Raw genomic sequence first — 21,278 nt, 5'->3', positions numbered from 1 at the left:
ACAGAGGCTGTAATCACAATGTAGCCCATTCTTTGATGTTGGAACAAATGAATACAAAAATGGCAGAACTGTCTGAGGAAGATTTGTTCTCCAGTTTCCCCACTGAGAACGCTACATCTCCCCAAAGTCAGTAAATCTCGTTTTCCTCACAATGATGAAATCCTCCACTGTCACATCGAATATGAGATGGTAGATCGCAGCACTTTTGGGGAGGAAAAATCTACTCCTGCACACTCGCCTCCATTCATTGGACACTATTTGCATTTTTGACCTTTTTTGGGGCGTTTACAACGATTCTTATTTCACTTATATGGCTCATACAGCTCATTTACAGAGTGATAGCTGCCATTTTCAAATGGCTAAATAAATGCCTTATCACTGCAAAAAAAAAAAAAAAAAAAAAGGAAAAAAGTTGCTTTTCTGGAATCTGACAATATGTCAGAGTCTCCATTGCATCACTTTCAGTCTTCATTAGAATCTAATTTGTCTTTAGGAGACAGAACACGATGTAATATCCCATTTTTATGCATCGTTTTAGCCCGAACTACTAGAAAACATTATTTGCCAGGAAGGTTCATCATTCAAAAGTGAAACACCAAAGAGAAACTACAAGGAAAAAAAAAATTCCAATTAGTGGAGAGTCACGTAGAAAGAGCAACGTGCTGTGAAGTTTGAGGGCGATTGTCCTCACACACACAGCGATAAGGAAATGGTGAGGCAGCGGTTCATGACTTATACATCCCCACAATCAAGCAATCACTTATTTGCCCTTCAAAAGACCTTGTCCTGCCTTATCAGCCGACCAGCCGTGTCCATTGTGATCTTGTCCACAGTACAATGGGAAGAGCGTGCGTCTGTTCTGCTTCCTCACTGAAGTGGTTCTAACCTTTTTTCCGCCGTGAGGGACGCCTCACATTCAAATGACCTCTTTTAACTACAAACCTGCACATTTTAATTCAAACCTTGCATAAAGAAATGGCAAAAGCAGAACAGTGCCTGGGAGCGTGAAGGAAAAAAAACCACAAAAAAAAAAAAAAAAACTCCAATTTGATGGCTTGGACATGATCGGGCCTTTACAGAATAAAGACCTGAAGCTAATGAAAACCGAAAGAATCTGACTCTCTTTTATGCTACGATTAGTGTTATGCAAATGCAGACCACAGGAGAGGGGGAAGAGGAAGGACTGCATGCCAGTGACCGTAGGAGTCCCACCTGTTTCATCAAGCCCCTTTTAACCTGTCCGCACAGCCTCAGAAAAAAAAAAAAAAAACAATACGTTTTTATCTTCTGCTGCGAAAACACTTCATCCCGGATTTGTTTTTGAAACGGATGATTTAACATGGACCACCTGGTTTCAAGTCTATTTTTTTTTTTGTTACACAAATGGTGCGATTACCCTACAACACTTATCTGCAGATCAGATGCAGATTTAAATCAACACCCACCTTTTCAATATCGGCGGCATCGGGGAAAGAGGGGAGGCAGAAAAAGCCAAGCTCCGCAACTGCTTTTCAGGAAACAAAGGGATAAATGGAAGAGGAGCCGTACGCAGGGATCGACCTTTGTTTCCGACACCCACGCTCGCACACGCATAAACACACAAACTCATTCACGCACACGCACATAAACCTCCACACCGCGCGGCCCCACAGAGAAACGGCAATCCTCGCACTTCATGAATATTACAATGAGCTGGATCTGGGTCATTAATATGACACAGTCGTTACACTGGAGCCCAATTAGCAGTCAACATAGAGCCTGGAACGTTCCCCTGTTACTATACATAATCACTATATCACCGCGACAGACTCCAGAGCGAGAAGGATCAAACCACACATACCAGGAATATCAAGGACTCATCTCCAGAAAGCGCCACAAGACGAGGAGGTCACAGCTGTTTGATTAGACTCTAAGAACAACATTTATGAATCTTGTACCCGAGTTCAACCGTGCAGATTTCTCCCCTTCGAAACAAAACATGAGGCAGTACTGTTACAGTGGATAGTCCGGGTCTGCCTTTAAGTTTAAAGTTTGCCTTTAAGTATAAAGATGAATCAAAAGTTTGTTTAGGTCCTGCAGCTATTTCACAAAGAGTTACAAAGAGTAGCTGAGAAGCGGCTCTTTTTTTTTAATGCAGTTAACATAATCAGGGTGACACCAAAGAAACTTAAATTTCACTTGTTATTGGATTTTCATTGTCAAACACTGGCAAAAGCCATTTTCCAGGAGGCTTAGAGTAACACAGTTGAGGATTGTACATTGATCGTTGTCTGCGTCGCTAAATAAATTCTCTTTACTCTGGTGGAGCAATCTGCATCGTCTCCAGACAAGATTCAGACAAAGACACTTTATTGCATAATCCTATCACACCTCAGTTTGTGGAAAGATGCTTTTAAAACAAGATTTTAAGAATTGAAAATATATAAAATATCGACTGAAAGGCTACTTCTTGGCTTTGTAGTGGATGCGTAGCAGACATCTGCTCTAAGGGAATCATTTATAAAAAGGAAACTAAAGAATATTGGAAATATCTAAGTAAAGTCAGCCTCTTGCTTGTCCTTAAAAATCCTGAAAAAAACCTTTTCGTACTCAGTATAAGCCCAAATACACTTTTTAATCCTAATATACAAGAACATTAAGCTACCAAGATATTTTTTACCTGGTGTATCTTACATTAAACACCTACCCAGGTTTCGTCGTCTGGCTATGATTAAAATTATGCTAATGTACTCGCTAAAATAAAATGAATTATGACAGGGCCTTGAATACTGTGCGACTTTTTTTTTCCCTCCTCTGTGACAGACGGGGTGCAGCCAAACGCTGAGGAGTCTGGCACGGGCTGCAGGAGGGGCTCCACTGGGCTGCATGGACACACACACACACACACACACACACACACACACACACACACACACACACACACACACACACACACACACACACACACACACACACACACACACACACACACACACAGAAACACACACACACACAATTAGCTGCCTCTTGCTTTTTCTAACAATGTAATTTTATATGGAAAAAAATATTTTGCTTGTGAACTTGTGATGTTTTTAGTTGTGTGACTGTAAATTGTGACTGAATTGGATTTTTTTTTAATTGTAGAAGGTCCCTCTTGATATTGGCCTGTACTGCCCTCTATTCCATCTAATGTCATAAAATTAACCAGCAGGAAAACAAAAAGCTTCCCTCCGGATCTTCTGGTTGGAAAGTGCAGGGGTTTCATTACATGAGGCGACATCTGTTTAGGATTAGGTCTTGTTGTCTGTGAGGGAGATTACCCATTAACCAGACACGTGTGTGTGCCCTCTCAATCCTTCTGTCAAGTCATTCAGGGTTTTCTGCAGCATTTCTCCTCCTCCTCCTCCTCCTCCTCCTCCTCCTCACACATGCGGCGGAGGAGCGGACTGACAGCGCCTGTCACAAGGCCTTGACCTGAGCAGCGAAACAGACTGGTACCTCAGCAGACTCTATACAGACAACTTGGATTAAATCAAGTGTAAGTCAATCCTTGTCAGATCAAAACTATCATAGTAGGGCAGCCTCGCCTACATGCAGGTGCCAGGATGAATGACACATTAAGGTCAGAGACTAACAGGGTGAGTAGGTAGTGGGAGAAACACAGAGAGATACTGACACTCACATAGATACAAACACACATTACGCTCTCATGCATGGACACACACACACACACACACACACACACACACACACACACACCCATGAGAGAAACAGATAGATAATGGAGAACACAGAAACCAGGGTTTGCTATCTGTTGTTAGAATTAATGTGGTCTTTTGTGCCTTCATAATGGTTCTGTATTTCACAGTGGGTGCACACTGGTCTTGTCTTGGTCGTGTCTTCAGAGGTGTAAGACACCGGGGCTGCGGACAAAGGGCAAGGTTTTTATTCCATCAGAATGATCAAAGAGGCGGTGTCTGTTGGGTTCAACTGTCGAGCAACGCGACTGCTAACTGGGGTGTTCTCACGCTGCGCTGTATTGTGGGGTTTTGACGGATGACCGGAGTCCTGCTGTGAAGCCGAGTCGAGCTGCCATCTGATTGCCAGCCCGATTGGACTTATGAGTTAAAACACAGATCTGGGAGACAGACGGCAGAGCTCAACCCAGATGTCCAGATCCCAGGCATTCATTCTGCACTCCTGGGTCTCCAGAAGGCTCCAATTTGGGGGGCACTCCCATTCGCTTGCACAGACATGAACACACACAGTACCACACACAATATTCTTCCCTTTGATTTCAAGAATTACACACTACTGCTCAGATTTTCATGATGGGATATTTCATGTACTCTTGGTTTTCAAATGTGTATTTGGTAATCAATCACTCTCTTTTAAATTAAAATATGTGCAAACACATTTTTTTCCATCACAAAACTCAGGAGATTTAACATCGAAATGTTGTCAAACTGTATGTACAGTTACCGCTATGATAGCAAAATAAATCTCCACTGCCGTGTAGCACAGTGCAGCTTTACTGTAACACAAGGACAAATATTCACGAGGGCAACAGAAAGGCACTGGTTTATAACATTGACATTGTTCCGAAAGGGCAGCTGCATTATTCATTTTTATTTTATTTTATTTTTGCTCAGCTTGATTCATGCACCTTCCAACAGCCACAAGGCTTTTTTTCCCCTCTTGGTATTACTTTCTTCCAGGTTTTCTATATTTTCTATGCTTTTTGCTGGAGTGAGATATACCAAAAATTAAAGGGATTCTCATCAAATGTTTTTTGGTTTGTTAGTGAGTTACGAAATCTGTTCAACATCCCCCTGCAGACGCGGCTTGTAATTTGTTATGGACAAAACACGGTATAAAAAGAGCTGCTTGAGTTCCACAGGGAGAAGCCCACCAGCTCGAACGGGTCAAGTATCTATTACAGCTACAGGGCATTTCCTTTTCATCTCAAAAACAACACTACAAGTTAAAAGGTAAGCAGTACATCCTCTGCACACACGCATGCAGCCTGTTTCTTGAATTCACCAACCCCTGTGGGGTTGATTCGGCTAACGCGATTCAGGCTGCATATGAAAATGCTCATTGCAGAAGCAGAGATAAAATGCAACAATTCAAACCAAACCGCGGTCCATTAGACAGTTTACCTGGAGCAGTAATCCTGCAGTGCGTTCTGAGAGAGCCCACACTGCTGGGTGTCGATTCTAGTTTTGTGACTGAAGGCTGGTGTCCGTTGACAGCCGCCGTTTTACTTTGCAGCTCAGAAGCTTCCTAGAGATGCGCCAGTCGTGGCTCTGTTGCTATGCGACCATTAAAAACCTGTTTGAAGGGCATCTCTCCAGTTCAAATGTTTTTAAGTTTGAGTCTTTAGAGCACAGAGAGCTGAGGATGCACCGCTCTAAATCTAACAGTCAACAACAGAAGATTGAGCAGACAGCTCTTAAGAGGAAGCTCACTCTGCCTTCAACTGTCTATTGCTTTTTTTTTTTTTTTTTTTTTGGTCCTGAGGACGATCTGTAATCTACACCTCCATTTGGCACACAGTAGAAAAATTAAAAGAAGGCAATAAGAGAAAGCCTCCATACCCTTTTCCCTTTCCCACCTCATTTAACCTTTTAATTTAGCAGCTAGAATTAATGTGGTGGCCAGGGCTGGTATCGTTTTAAACAGACAGTGCCCAGCTGCCCCGAGGGTGAGAGGAATGTCTCCACCGTGGTGAATATGTATATTTCTGTGATAATATGTATATGAGTGTCCGCTGGTGTCAGGGACTGAGGCACGGGGGAAGGAGAGAGAGGGGGGTATTGTCTTACTTAAGCATGCTGCCATTAACAAAGCCGTCACATCAGTCGTTCCTCGGCTGCTGTCATTTTAGCAGCATGTGACACTCGGGAAGAGGTCAAGAAAATAGAGAGTGACAGCGGAGATGGAGGTGAGGCCGACTCAGTCAAAAAGGCGCCGTCATCGGTACTGGCAAGGTAGGTGATGTAAAGCCAGCGGTGAGTAATCTTGCATCCTGAATTCAGGTCACTGCTCTTAAATGAATTTCACGAAAGGAAGCAAGAAAACAGGGAGGTAGATGGAGTCATTTTTACCTCACAGTGATGATTCAAAATACCACAAAAAAAAAAAAAAGCAAACAAACAAAATGTTGTTGCATTAAACACATTTGTTTATATTTCATTTAATCCACTTCTGTTCACACAATAAGAGTGGCAGCAAAGCAAACAAACAACAACAAAAACAGGAGCGACACAGTCCCCGGCCTCCGAAATGACAGAATGGCACTTTTATGATGTCTCGCAGATTATTCCCCCAAGATGGATGGGCTGAGCCGGAGCACCGATTGATTAATCCATCGACTGGTGGTATGTGCTGCGGCCATCCTCCTGCTCAGCTGTTCTTTCCCCGGACAGAATATTCAGACAGACAAGCCGGAGAGGATGACTAATGAGCAAAGCTACTGCGGATACCAGTCGTGTCTGTCTGTGTGTGTTTGCAGAGCGAAAGACGCTCGCTTGGTTCTGCTTAATAAAACTGATATCACAACAATTTTTGAATTGTAAATGTTTCTGGCTTACTTAATGGAAATGCTCTATTCGATGCACATTTAGTTGTGCTTGCACCATGCCAAAAAAAACTTCCTAAAACTTAACTCTTGACACTTTTTTTTTTTTTTTTAGCTGCCATCACTGGTCCACTGTGTTGCAGCAGATTGAAAACAACTGCTTTTGTCTTGAGGGAGAAAAAAAAAAAAAGTAGGAGGCTGCTCTTGTTACAGTGCACTTACAGTGACAAAACTGTGACAAATTGCCACATTTTAGCACAACACTCTCTTCAAAAGATTACATGCGTCATCCAACAGCCCAGTTTAAAAGACACCGAGGCGGGTTTTTTATCACACTCACAATAGCTGCCTGTGCTGCACACTTGCAGCAGCATGTCAGCGGACATCACGTTAGAGATAACTCACTGATGGCTTACAAAGGCATCTTTCAGACGTCAATTCCTTAAAGGTGACTCTTGCTGCCTAGCTCAGCAGCCGGGCAGGATTAACCAATATGCCTGTGCCACAGAAGCAATTATCAACCTTGATGCACTTTGCGAGCACTGTGCACGTCACTTCTGCAGTTTTGGTTGTAATCTAAATACACGACCACTCTTGGTGGTTGAGAGTGATTGCTATGTTAGTTAAGGCTAAAATTAACCAAAGATTGGATTTGCAACAAGTGCCACAAGGACTGTCTCACTGCAAATATTCACACACTGGGAAGTCACCCAATAATACGAATGAATTCATATGTATATTAACCATTGTTGAGTTTAAATCATGCGCTCCAGGCTCTTATAGAAAATTAAATCGAAATCCTAAAATTTCAAATGTGGGCTCTTTGAGAGGATTGAAATACTTATTAGAATTCAAGACAATTCATTGTCTTTGCTCAGAATTTAGTAATAATATCATCATTATATGGTTGTGATTAATGCTGTTCTCATATAAAGGGTTTTTCACCCACAGCATTGAGCTTTCAGCTCCTATCTGGCCAAACACTTAAGACCCCCAGCACTGCACTGCTGGTTTCCAATACAAAAGGAAAAAGGGGGTAGATAACAGATCACTGCAACCATTCCCTCGTTCACTGAAAGAAACCCCCTGAATGAGATTTTATACGCAAAAAAGATGAAAAATGTAGGGGTAGCTCCATTATTGATACAAGTCCCTGGTAGTGAAAGAAATGAATGCTAATAGTGTCCTAAGCTGGGCTTTACAGAGATTAATCCGATTTGAGAAATGAACATTTTATCATATGGTACAAAGTGCTGGCCTTCATCTGAACTGAGTCACAGGCTGAGAGGAGGAAAAAAAAATGACAAAGGGATTGTGGGAAGGAAACACGGGTATCCAGCTTGTCGCTTTGCGAGACCCTGGCACCTCATTGCAGCGGTGCCCTTTTCCAGATGACAAGTTCATTAATTTTCTTACATGGCTGCTTGGAATGATTTTCAATAGATAAGTCAGACAACAATGGCGGGGGTAAATTGAACATAAAATAGACGTCTATGGTTGCAACGTTATCAGCTGAAGACTGGCTTTGTGTGAGCAGCAGGAAGTCCCACTTGGTCCCTCTGCTGCACCTGCTCTCGGGCTATTTCCCACTGCTTAGAAGGACTAATAGGGAGACACTGGGGATACAGCTGTTGCCGGTTGAGCCTAGCAGAATAAACAAACACTAATCCAGAGTCACCCAGTGAATCAGTCAGTTTTAAAGTCATTTGCTTGGTACTTTGGTTTTATCCTTCTGTAGCCAGTCATGTCCCAGACCTACAGAGCACATCCATCTCAGGAAAAATCTCCATGGGGACGGAGAGGTTTGAGAAGTGTTTAATGGTGAGGAGGAACAGTCTTTCTGCTTATTACCATGAATCACTCTGCACCAGTTGCCAACAAACAACAGCAATCTTGGGAATATGTTGGGGACATTTATCATGTTAAAGCCTCTGACAGCGCAAAAACATAAAATCAGTAGTCTAATTTGTCTCCCCAAGGTGATGTTACTCCATCATATGGAGGGCTTCTCTTTCAGTGGGTGAATAATGTTTGCAATGTTTCTTACTTTCAAATGGGAGAGATGGAATTTATCCTTTGTCTGAAGAGTGTCAGCCACTTCTATTTATACCTTAACCCACCAGCATCAATTTTTTTTTTTCACCAGCATGACAGACGTCTATTTTTAAACTACACAGTTCAAAAGCCAGGGTATGAAAAATGGACCATGTTTGCTCTAACCTCTGCTTGGACAGGGGTGTCCTCACATCACGAACTTAGAAAACAATCACTCAGATGATCGAGTGAGAAGAGACCAAATTGTCCAGACAGTTATTAAAGCATTTTTTTTTATATAAACTTCACATACATTTCACACATGCCTCCTCCAAAATGTGTCATCTGTTGCTTAGTTGCATACAGTTAAAGAGTTTAGTCACTAATCTGGTGGTTCAAGATTCTAAATCACCTTTTAAAAATAACACAGAGGAACATATATGTCCTCAGTGGACGGGTAAAAAGGGAGTCAAGATTTTCATTTCAGCACCACAGCAGGGGACAGCTCCCTCCTAGATTACAGGGGCATGAAGGACTAAATGAAGACAGAATGAAAATGAACAATATAAAGCAGATTAAGTCAAATACAAATGCATCTGCAAGAGAGACAATGCCCCAAATTCCCCATGGTATAGGTGTACGACTGAAGAGTTATCAGAGGATACAGTAGGGTACCGGCACACGTGCTAAATATGGCAGCTTTTCAGATGCCGAATGTAGGTTGAGAGCAAACAGGTATAGACTGGTTGGATTGATGTGTGGACGCAGAATATCTCAACCCCTTGTCTCATTTTAGCATATGTCGACGTGACGCCACTAATTCATTACCATTCAACTGAAAAGTATTAATATTTTACATATTATAAGCGGGACTGTCAGTGAAAATGATGCCTGAGCATTCAAAGCGCATACATCTCTTATCTTTCCAATCTGTGCATATACAGGTCTTTAAGTTAGAGGCCGCAGTGCCAGTGAGGGTAAAACCCCGTAATGGTGTGTCCTGACTTAGTTTATGCCAAAAAAAAATATATGGGTGGAGGTGGGTGGGGAGGAAAGATTCGACCATTACAGAAGGAACAATTATGCTGAAAGATGCAGTTGTGTCAGAGAGAAGAACCGAGTAATTGTTTCTATAATCCAATTTATTCACACCACAAACAATGACTTACTTATTCGCAGAGACGTCAAGGTCTTGAGGATGTCTGCTTTAGGAGAACGGCACCTCTTCCGTTCCCTCACCAAAAATCGCATCAGGGAAGAAGAAGAAAAAAAATCCGCAATTCTCAGGCGATTTGGATGAATCCGTGGTGGCACTTTCTTCTCGGACTCATTGTGTTCAGACTCTCAAAACGACGTTGCACTATGTAATCCACACATTAGTCCCGATGACATGCTGTTAACTCTCACAGCGACGATAAAACATCGGATTTACTCCTTTTTTTTTCTCTCCGGACGCACGAAAAACGGAGGCACCCACAAGTGCCATTGTTGAAACTACTCTCCTGATGCAAAGCGAGAAACACTCAGGTCCAACATTTTTTGGGGAAAAAAAGACACTATCTTTCTTCTTCTTTTGAATCTATCAAAGCTTGAAATGTATGGTTGAAAAAAGTGAGATGTTCAAAAAGACGCACAGCGCAGGAGCAACTAATGTGGTCAAAGTCCAGCCAAATCCACCCTGAATAGGCTGTGATTCACCAGGCATGACAGAGCAGCATCCATACGGAGAGCCGGGTTGTTTTAACGCCCTGCTCGGTCACGTCTGGTATGTAACTTTTCATCAAGTCTCAGTTACTTCTTAGTCACCGTGCCTGATTTGATTTCCCCACACAAACCAGTGCGGTTTTCAAAGAAACGCGTGTTTGCGTTTCCCCCCGGTCACCAGTGAAAGAAGTCCCGCAATGTAGAGGCTGAGGCGGTATCCTATACATTAAAAAAAAAAAAGTATCAAAGTATCTCGTACTCTTTAGGTGGCTCCATTCTCCATGAGAGGAAAAACGCGTATTCAGAGATGCAAAATGAATAGAAGAAAAACACAAAAACCAAACAAGTGTTGTACTCCAAAAAAGCCCAATCAGATAATTCAGCAGGGGAAAAAAGAGCCAAAGGAAAATCTAAAAAAAAAAAAATCTAAATTCTTACATTTTTCCGCACTGAGTCTTGGTCGCCAGTCTGGACGTGAGTTATAGCTCACCACAGGCAGTCATCACTCCTGCGCCCTTGCTCCATCCATACGTGTTGCCAAACCGTGCCTCGCTTCGCCATTGACGACACACGCACACAGGAGTAAGAAATTAAGGATTGTCATCCAGAAGGTGTCGATCCTCCAAAACAAGCGCCGTCCTCTGCTCCTCTGTGGACCGCAGTGTGGATCAGGCTGCTTCAGCTGTGGTCACAAATCACCCCGCTCCGAGGCGCGCAGGGAGGCTGCGTCCGTCGGTGCGCTCCGCGGTGCGTCGGTGCGCCGCTCGGCATTTTGGTGGCAAAATAACGCGCTCGGCACAGCACGGACCGGACAGTGAATTGATAAATTCAGTAGGGGGGCATCGTGTAGGTTACCTCCCACTGACAAGAGGTCTTTCTTTTTTTTTTTCCCCTCTCCCCTCCAGCTGAGACTGTTCCGCCAGTCACTGTCGGTGCGTCGACTCTGCCCTCAGCCGCAGAACTGAGGGAGCGAGGGCAGGGAATATTGTTTCCTCTCGCTTTTCAGTCCTCATGTTGCTCTGTCTGAACTTCTACTGTTTCTCCACTACAAGGGTTGCCATGCATCCCTGTTGCTCTGATGAGTAAATAACCCTTATTGATTCTTTGCATTAATCTTTCTCATCGTGTTTAATTACGAAAAGTAGAAACGAACCCATGATTGTTTTTTATGCATGTGTGTGCAAGAGAGTTAAAAAAACAGGCAGTGGACGAAAGAGAGAGGGAGAGAGAGAGAGAGAGCTTCCTCCCATGTGTATCTTGCAAGTGGGACACCACTGCCACCTACCGGCTGCCCTGTCCCGGGTAATGTGTGATATTGTGATGGTGGCCTCGGGCTGATTGTCGCATAGGACTGCTCTCCCATGACAGAATAGGTTTTGTTTGTATAGGGTTATTTATACTATAGCTATTTGTATTTTAAAAGGCTGGGGGCCACAGCAGGAGACGCAGGCTCACATTATTGTTTATGTCAACGGGAAACTGTATCCACACGGCGGCTGAACGTGCATGAGGTTGGTGGAGAGTGAGGGGTGTGCTGTGACAGGCTTGACAGTTCAGAAAATAGATTAATATGTGCTATAATCTCTGTTAGCTTCAGCACTTTAGACCCCCACTTATAAATGCTTGCCGAGCGCTATGAATTATAAAATAGGCCTACACGTTGCAGATTTATTTTTATTTCTTTTTTTTTTTTTCCACGATGCCTGACACCGGAGACTTCAGGTTTTCAGAGAGATTAGTGCTTGTGAAGCATTTATCTCAGGGAACCTGCTGTACTGCACATATTATGTGAAACTCGGTCATATTATACAACAACTATAATGAAGCTCGGGGAGAAAAAAAAGAAAGGGAGGAAGATATTGCAGATATAGGGCACTTTGAGCAGGGCTCATGTGGGGAAGGTTTGCCTTCACACACCATGTGAGAGCAGATGTGAGAAAACATTTGAATGCCAGACCAGAGATCTGTCCATCTAGCTGTCAACATCTGATCTCATTTCCCTCAGTGCTGAAGGCGCTGCATCATTCATTTGTCTTCATAACTGTCGACCTGCCTGTCTGTGCGTCTGGCTCATGGTAGTAAAGAGTACCGCCCTCTTGCTTTCCAGTTGAAGGAGACATCATTAAATAACTCCCCTTTCCCACCACATTCTTCTTGCTGCACACGCTCTGCAGCTCTGAATGAGTGAGTGAAAGGAACCCACAAAGAAGCAAACCCACTCCCCTTTATATGTTACAAAAGAGATACTTTGATCAGTTTGCAGTTTACAGCGTTCACATTTAATAGCCGAGGGGAATTTTCAGTACTGTAGTCCATAATGTTTGTCATGCAGTCTGGCTGAAGTGCCTGATGGTTTTGATTTAAACCTTTGACTTCACTGTTTTAATCTCTCTGTCCAGTTTACTCTTATTTGTCTATTGGCAGAGAGTGAAGTTTGCATGTTTCCTATGTGTCGTACATTCTTTCCTTGGTTTCCTTCAATACACTAAAGACAGACCAGTTCGTCATTCACTGAACTGGGCTAATGAGTGAATCTGTGTGTAGCAGGTTGTCCCATTAATGGACTTTCTTCCATTATAAATGGGTTATAGGTTGAAACGAATTGCAGTCATCACCTAAAATCGACTTGGGATTTTTTATTCAGGATTGAATGTTTAGAACATTTGTCTGAACTTCAATGGAAATGACTTTGAATTTCTAAATCCACTGGACGTATGTCTCCCTTTACAGACCATGAGGCGTCACTTTCAGATAGTAGCTTTGTGGCCTATTTGGATGAGTTACTTAGAACTGTTTTCAAGATGAAAAGCTCCCATACAGCTAGTGGGAATAATATTTGTAGTCAAATCCTCAAAGCTATTATAAATCAAATTGTAGAGCCACTTGTCTACTTCTATCAATCTCTCTCTTCTTTGTGGAGTAAATACTTGACGTGACAAAAATTGCTAGAATCGTCTCATTGTGCGAGTCAGGAGACACATTACCCGTCCTTTCTAAGGTAGCGGAGAGAAAAAAAAAATACAGTATATATTACACTCTTTACTGTATTTCTATCATTGGATGTTCTAACGGATGTGAATATGCATGAAATCATGATGCCGATGAAAGAGTTCACCTGCTGCATGAGTGGGAATTGTGGAAATTGAGGGTGTTGTCAGTCAACATGGCCAAGCCAAAAGAGAAACAGGCAGCTGTTGATGTGTAGCTACACACACACACACACACACACACACAAAAAAAAAAGAAAAAAAACTGCAAACAGCCTCGTAGACTGAACAGCAGCACAAGCATATAAGTGGGAAAATCATTTTCATAGTAAATAAAAACCCTTTAGGTCTGCACAGCAAGTCAAGAAGATGCTCTTCAGGATGTGGGCGTGCGTGTTTCCATGTCAACAAGCAAGATAAGACGACATGTTGCTAACTTCAGAGGATTCAGCACAAGATGCAAACCTCAAATTCGGAAAGGCCAGGCTAAAGTTGAAGAAAAAAAATACAGAAATAAACTGATGGAACAAAGTTCTATTTGCAAAAATCAGCCGCTCAGATGGAAAGAGGGGCCAATAAATGAAGGGAGCGCTGCTAAAATACCCCTCCTCATCTGGTGGCGGTTCTGTTGTGCCAATAGAACAGACACACCGGCATTTATTGATGATTTCACAGCTGACAGAAGCAACAGCCCGAATGCAGCGGTGTACAGTCCGCATTCAGCCGAGTGCATAAAAACTCATCGGACAACATTTCATCGTTTAGCGGCGCAGCGGCTCTGCTCCTGAAGACAGAATAGACCCGACTGACTCCGTCACCTGTTCTCCATTCAGCTGAGCTGCGATCCATTTGTAGACGATGAGACCAAAGGCAGAGTGACCGAAATATAAGAGAGAGGTGAAAGTAACGGCACCAAAGGCTTGGAGGAGAAGAATCAAGAGGACAAAGACTTCAAACTTCAACTTCATTCCAGTGTTCCTTCTTTCTTTTCAAGCTGAATGTGTAGCAACACAGACGGCGATGAATCAGGGGTGTCTTTTTTTTTTTTAATTCAATATTTTCTTTGAAATTTTGACAATTTGCTTGGTGGTTTTGGCCACAGGCCTTATGTTTGACACGGCTGCTTTAGATAGCATAGAGGCATTGTAGTAAAGATCATTATGTCCTTTGAGAGGTTCAGAAAGCCGTGGTGCTGCCACTGTAAACAACATAACCTTGTTCCCTGAAAGGGCAAGGCACATACAAGACTCACGGGGCCACCTCATCCGAGAGCAGCGACGGCAAGTAAACAACAACAACAACAAAAACCCTGCTCAGGTCAGTGAACTAGAGATTATTGGTCATGTTTTTAGCATTTTTGTTGCCAAAAAAAAAACAAAAAGACAATATGTATTGTAGCAGTAGAGGCTTTTTTTTTTTAGTTCTTAGTTATTTTCATCATCACCTTCAAATCAAACTGTAAAAATATTCTGTTTTGAAAAAAATGAGGATTGAAGAGCTATTTGAAGGCAGTTTAACACACACTGACCTGTTCCTTTTCACGAGTGTTTTATATTGGCGGCACTTGAATAATACATGCTTTGGGATGCACTGAGATAATGTAATAACCATGTAGGGTATAGCATATCTGCTCCACTCACTCAAAAAGAGCATACGTACCGCACTAAAGGTCAGACAGGAAGGCCTCCAGACAACAAAACAAGATCTTCACTCATTGTTTTACACAAACAGCAGGAGTAAAGAGCAGAACCTCAAAGCACCATGTGATGCACTTTTGATTCCCCTCGCTATAAATCACAAAAAAACTCAAACTGTGCTCCGCGTCTCTGTGTTTCTGGGTCATTATTTGTAGATATTTAATGTTCTACCTGTTCGGCTGCTGCGCGAGAATGGGAAGCCGTGCTACCGACAGCTGCCCCGTAAAAAAACAGAGTCTGAATACATTAATAATGTGTGTTATTTATTTTGAGATCTGACATTCATTATTCATGATGTTTTTTGGGGGTATGAGACGTCATTACTAATATCCTGCAAGGCTCGGTGACAGTAAAATGATTCGGTAAGGTGTACCAGAGATAAAATAGAGACACTTGAGGGGAGATTGCGGGTCTAACGAAAGGTTTCGCTCCGTCGCTTGTTTGTGTTTTTCTGGCTCACTTTTGATATCTCCTGTTTCCACCGTAAAATTACTCCGGCGCGTAAAGCTGATAGTGGAAATTTTGCAAACACCTCAGCAACAACGTCTCAGAGATCCAAAGAAATTTAGCAAATTCCACAGACTTGATAATTAGGTGCATCAATGTGTTTGCAAACCCATTTAATCTCCACTTTGATCCATTCTAATCTTCAACTGTACTCCTCCTCAGTGGTTTCCGTTGGCCCACAGGGCTCGAGATTGAACAATGAATTTGTAGTTTCTATTCTGGGCTCGTCGTGATTTGGGCACTCGATGCACACATCGCATACAGGTGAAAGAGGCTGGATGACTGGTTTCGTTGCTGCTCGAGGGAGTATCGAGGGATAAGAGAGCCCGTATAGATATTTGCTGGAAGATAAATCCTTTTTCCCCTCCTCGATCTCTTGTTTCCCAGAACATGACAGTGGAGCAAATTTGCAGGTGGAGAAACCCATGTTCATCAACATACAGAGGCAGGAACAGTCATAGCAAAAACCGCTGTTAATCAGGTCAGTCAGACTCCTGCCACACAAACTAAATACTGCCCAATGAAAGCACCCCGCTTTTTTGTTGCTTCCCCCCCCAAAAAAAACATTATTGCTTCTGAAGTTTTAAAGTTACTGAAAGGTAAACCGGATGCATGATGAATGGGGGACACTTGAAGGAAGAGAGCACAGTTTTTTCTAACTTAAATCATTAACATCTACACTTAAAACAAGGAGCCTCACAATTATACAAAAATATGTTTGAATTGAATTATATCTTAAAATCAAATGAACCCGCATGTATTATTATTATCATTATTATTATTATTATTACTATTGAAGATTAAAAAGTTTTTCTTGTGCAAAAATAGATGCAAAATCTATATAGTAATTTGTACTAATCAATGTGGAGAAGATATATGTTTTCAAAGAAAAAAAAAAACAGTATCCATTGAGATCAGTGGTGCATTTGCAAATATGCTGGGATGGGTTCATTCTAATAGCTTATAATATTAATTACATATGAACCGTCAGCAGACAGGTTGATGTTACTGAGAGACATTTCGTCAGCTGGCTCACCACAACTTTTGTTGGTGAACTTTATCATATATCTTCTTTTTTCTCTCTCTGTCTCTGCTGTGAGGCTCCAATATATCCTCTCGGGAGGCTCGGTTTATTTATCATGATTGTGTAAATAGGTTCTAACGCACACAAAACCTTACTTTTATTGCTCACATTTGTGCACAATGTCACTCATGGTGTTTTTTTTTTAGCACATCACTTGCAAAATGCACAACAATCAAACGTTCAATCCGTTTGCTTGAACATGCTTTTCAGCATACTTTATGCAGTAAATCAGGATCCTTGTTTGGAAGCACCTAAAATGTCAAAAGTATAAGGAAACTAAACATGTGATGTGATCTGGACGTTCGCTGAGGAGAGACAATCGATATATTGGACACAAGGTCCTGAAGATGGAGGAGAAGAGGAGAAGATTCATGGATGTAGTGTAGTGGTTGTGTAAAAAAAACTGTCACTGATATGGAGAGATGGAGGCAGATCTGCTGTGACGATCCCTGAAGGAGCAACCGAAAAGAGAAAATACTTTTCTAAATGCTAAAAATAAATAAATAAATAAATAAAAAATCAACAGCAAATCAATAACGCTGATTTGATCAAGTTTTAAATAAGCATTATTAAGATTTTTAAGTTAGAATGATTTTGCACTGATAATTCATTAATTACGATTAAAATCCTTACTAATGGAAATTGTAAAGTAAAATAATTAGTTTTTACTTCTACCAGTTTTCTAATTCTCCCATAAAAGAGAAAATAGCAAACATGATACACAATATGTCTTCTGAAGACAACTAACATCTCATATGCATGACTGCTGAAGGAATATTGCAACATTTAATTATTGGCCCACATGACAAACAGTTTGTCAGTATAGTCTGACAAACTTTAAGGTTTTTTTTTTTTTTTTCAGACTGTTGTGAGACGTTCGGCTCCTGCTGTGCGTAGGCATCAAGAAATTATGTATTCCTTTTAGCCTGTGTTGCAACTTCTTTTGTGGGTCATGACTAAGTATCGGATTTTACTGATGCAAAGATGATGCAGACAGCTGAAATACGCTGCGTGGAATTTGATGGAGAAGGAGGCAATTTGGGGTTTGATATATATAGCAACCGAGCATGATGTGGCTTAGTGCCATTTAGGGTCCGTCCAAATCATAAATTGGACGACTGGTTGCTCGTTGACGTTTCAAACACTTTTATCGACCATTTAGTATTTTCTTTAAGCCTTTAGGTCTTGCAGGAACAAAGGCACACGCCGTGATGTGCAGGTGTTAAACGCACGGTGGCTATGATGGCATATAAGCGAGTCGTCAATAGATACTATAGGTACACTTAACCTTCACTTAGGATGACAGACCGTGTACAGAGTCTACATGGAATTTCCCACAAAGAGCCATGAAATCACACACAGTTCAGTGACTATGAATGCTCTCTGATCAGTATGCTGCACATCTTTTACCAACTCCCATATTCCTGCTAGAATTGTCTATTAATGCACGACCATTAAAGGCTTACTAAGTTTGCCACTGAGAAAATCTTGACTGACAATCAGAGGATAAAGCTCTAAGCATGACATAAACCTTGTAATCCTGTATCATAGCAGATTTAGACTCGGTGTAACCTCAGTTTCAGCTTGTTTATCTCCTTGGCTGTGTCTCTGTTCGCGCAAAACAAGCAGTGCTCCAGACAATGGCGTACCTATTCACATGTGAGGCAGGGAGCAGATTTACAGCATCTGGATATGACGGCCGATCCTCTCTCCAGCTAATCCTCCGTGTGGCTGTCTTCCTGCTCAGGCATGTAGGGAATCGAGAGGGCCATCAATTCGCATCCTGCCTGCTATAAGGCAGATAAACAAAAGAAGAAAAAAAATACAATAAATGACCAAGTAATCAATAAGAAGCATAACACGGATCTGTACATTCCGTTGACTGTGTTTCAATTATGTTTACAAAGATAAACAGTTATCAGTTACTGAGGGAGAAGCTGGTTGGTTTTCCGGCAGTTCAACCGAGCTGTACAGCACGTGAAACGTACAGTCAATGAAATGTACTGCTGGAGATTTTAGTACAGCTCGACATAGACATGGTGCTGAATTTCCTTAGCCAATGAGTTCACATATCTCAAAGAAATGTGCCACTCAAACTGCAAATTGTAGGTTTTGTGTGAAAATACAGCTATTCTGATGATTTCTGAAATGGTAAGGCAAAGAGTATATTAACCCAATAATGGAGCGATCAGCAAATAAGTCTGAAGCAGGATAAAAAAAAAATAGGTGCATGCTTGAGTGTCACAGTGGCACATTTCTGAATCACCATATTATTTGTTCAGGAAGCCTGGTTTGCATCACTTAATTCAACACCCCGAAAGAGCGCAGAGCTGAAAAAGGCTGTACTCGAAGAATAGCACAGGCAGTTTCTGGAACTGACCATTATGAATTTAGCAGTATCGAAAAACAATGCAGAAAAAGCTCTGATTCAGGGACTGACATATTCAGGAAAAACGCCAGCAGTTATCAGGAAAAATGCAACTTTAAGAGCAGTGAAGACTCCATCTTTGGCCGCCACAGTGTTTCACCTTGAAAGGTTGGAAGCAATTGAACATTATGAGGTTCACTTCTGATTACCTTAATCATCTCTGTCCTCCAAAAGGTCATTTTACAGTCTGGTTAACCACGGACAATAAGAATCAATGACTAGTAAATGATGGCATTCCAAAGAGCTGCTTGTGCCAGTGTCTAATGGGTAAGCTAACACTATTTTAAAGAGATTAGCAAGATGAGGAATAGAATATGGAGTCAGATGAGACACGGCGTGAAAAAAAATGTCACAATTAAGCCGCGGGTGACTGGAAAGTGTTTTACCGGCTCCTCTCTTGCTGCAGTTGCTGTGAGCAGTGACTTCATGGTGACTTTCTAACTTTTTAAAGTTTGCAGTTTGCATGCGGGACATGTTAATTAATTAAATAAATGACTGAATAGATAAATGAGCTTAGTGCAAGTTTCAATGATTAAAAAAGGAGCCACCAATAAAATAAATAAATAAATACTTATTTGTAACATTGTAGCATAAGCTTAACTGATATCATTTACATCAAACTGAACAAATGTATTTTTGCAGGTTGATTTATTTTTTTTCCTCTGATAAGAAATTTAAAAACCTTGTTCTCAGTACATATAATTTACCCACGTACAGTCCTCGCAACACAACACACAGTGCACAATCAATCTTCTTTATAATGTAGGTTGCAGCAAATTTCAATTGCACTGATCTGTAATTGTTTCGGTGTCAAGAAGACCATTTTTCATCTCATGCTTCAATGATGTTTTTTCCACAGTCCAATACATCCAGATTCCTGCGCTTAAACACATGTGCAGTCCACTATTTCGGAGGAGTGCGCCTTTAATTCTGAATATATACAGTGTCACTCCTGCAAATAGACAATTAAAATGATCTCTAAAAATATGAAGGGAATTTTGTATAGTGTTCCCAGTGAAATGTAAATATTTCTCTCAGGCTTGAGTCTGTGTTTCAGCTCCACATGCTGCTCCGCTGCACAACACAAGGCGTCTGGCAAGAACACCCACTTGATCTCTGGCACTTGCAACAAGCGTAAAAAAAAAAACAATATTAAAATTGTGAATTTCTGTTTGGAAGAGAGGGGAAGTGGGATTGGTAACTGATCCCCCCTGCCAAGAGAAATAATTCAAAAGCGAGTTGGGAGTCGAGGCCACGGAAAGTCAGGAGTGCAAAGCAAAACTTCCAAGCTGCTTGAAGTGACCCAAAGCTTTCATACAGCCAGACGTGTTGTTTAGTCTTTTTTTCTGCAAAAAAACTCTCAGGACTGTTTGAAACGTGCGACTGTACCACTAACCACATGCACACAGGCAGAGCCACCAAGTATCAAACCCTCTGTCACGAGTAAACTGTGCTTTGCACAACATGGAGAGTAACATGCACAAAAAAAGAACTTTTTTTCTGGATTCTCTCCATTTTTCCCCTCTATATCATCTATATGAAGAAGCTCAGGCTGACACTGTGCAGATATTATTGTGCTGAAGTGCATGGACACCAGTGATATGCCATTCCCCAAACCCTCTGCCATAAATTTAAGCTTTACCCTTTCGGCATAATCCCTTCAAAACTCACTGCTGGCTGGCATGCAGAAGAGAATCTACCCGAACTGAAGTTCCCAAACTGCGGCCTGCTGATAATGCTCTGGAAGCAAAATGCCTGCTGACTGACAAAGGAAGCATGAGTCTTCTGATAATGTTGCCCTATAATGGGCAATAATTGGATTTGGATGCTTGAAATAAAATGATCCAAATGTTTACAATACATCATACAAACCATCACGGTTCTAAATTAAGACTCTTTGCTTCACATGTTCTGACGGAAGCTGGAACCTTGATAAACTGTAAATGTTTTCAAACAAAGAAAGAGGGCAAAAATGAGGCCAGTGTGTATGCAAGTATGCATTCTGTTCATTCAAATTGACCACTAACAGCAACCATTAACTGGAAGGAAAAAAAGATGTTCAAAGTTACATATTTCCAAATATATTGATAAATGCTGAAAATGAATAACAAGTATAAGTATCTAAGCACTATATGAATCAACTCACATCCCAGAGGTGGTTTGATAACTGAGTAAATCAGTAAATCCATCCGTGCATGGTGAAAAGCAACACGTAATTTCTTGATTTCTGGATGTACAGTAGCAGTATTTCTGCCGTCTACATGGAGACAGAATG

At 41.6% G+C, this 21,278-nt stretch overlaps 1 protein-coding gene across 4 annotated transcripts in view; it reads right to left on the bottom strand.

Moving 5' to 3' along the window:
- Positions 1–18,358, bottom strand: part of LOC115392566 (leucine-rich repeat-containing protein 4C-like) — a 71,715-nt gene extending 53,357 nt beyond the window's left edge. The window contains exons 1-2 of one of the 4 annotated variants that reach the window (XM_030097264.1): positions 10,739–11,372; positions 9,766–9,830 (exon numbers count right to left, since the gene is read on the bottom strand). The gene's annotated coding sequence lies outside the window, so the exon portion shown is untranslated. Of the gene's footprint in view, positions 1–9,765; positions 10,132–10,738; positions 11,373–18,224 lie in introns of those variants that run through there. The other 3 variants (XR_003931860.1, XM_030097265.1, XM_030097266.1) reach the window with 3 other exon arrangements.
- Positions 18,359–21,278: the final 2,920 nt, after the last annotated feature.

This window comes from Salarias fasciatus, chromosome 7, assembly GCF_902148845.1.
Source record: "Salarias fasciatus chromosome 7, fSalaFa1.1, whole genome shotgun sequence".
Taxonomy (NCBI): Eukaryota; Metazoa; Chordata; class Actinopteri; order Blenniiformes; family Blenniidae; genus Salarias; species Salarias fasciatus.
Note: the sequence above shows the minus strand (reverse complement) of the source record. Positions and strands in the feature narration are given on the sequence as shown.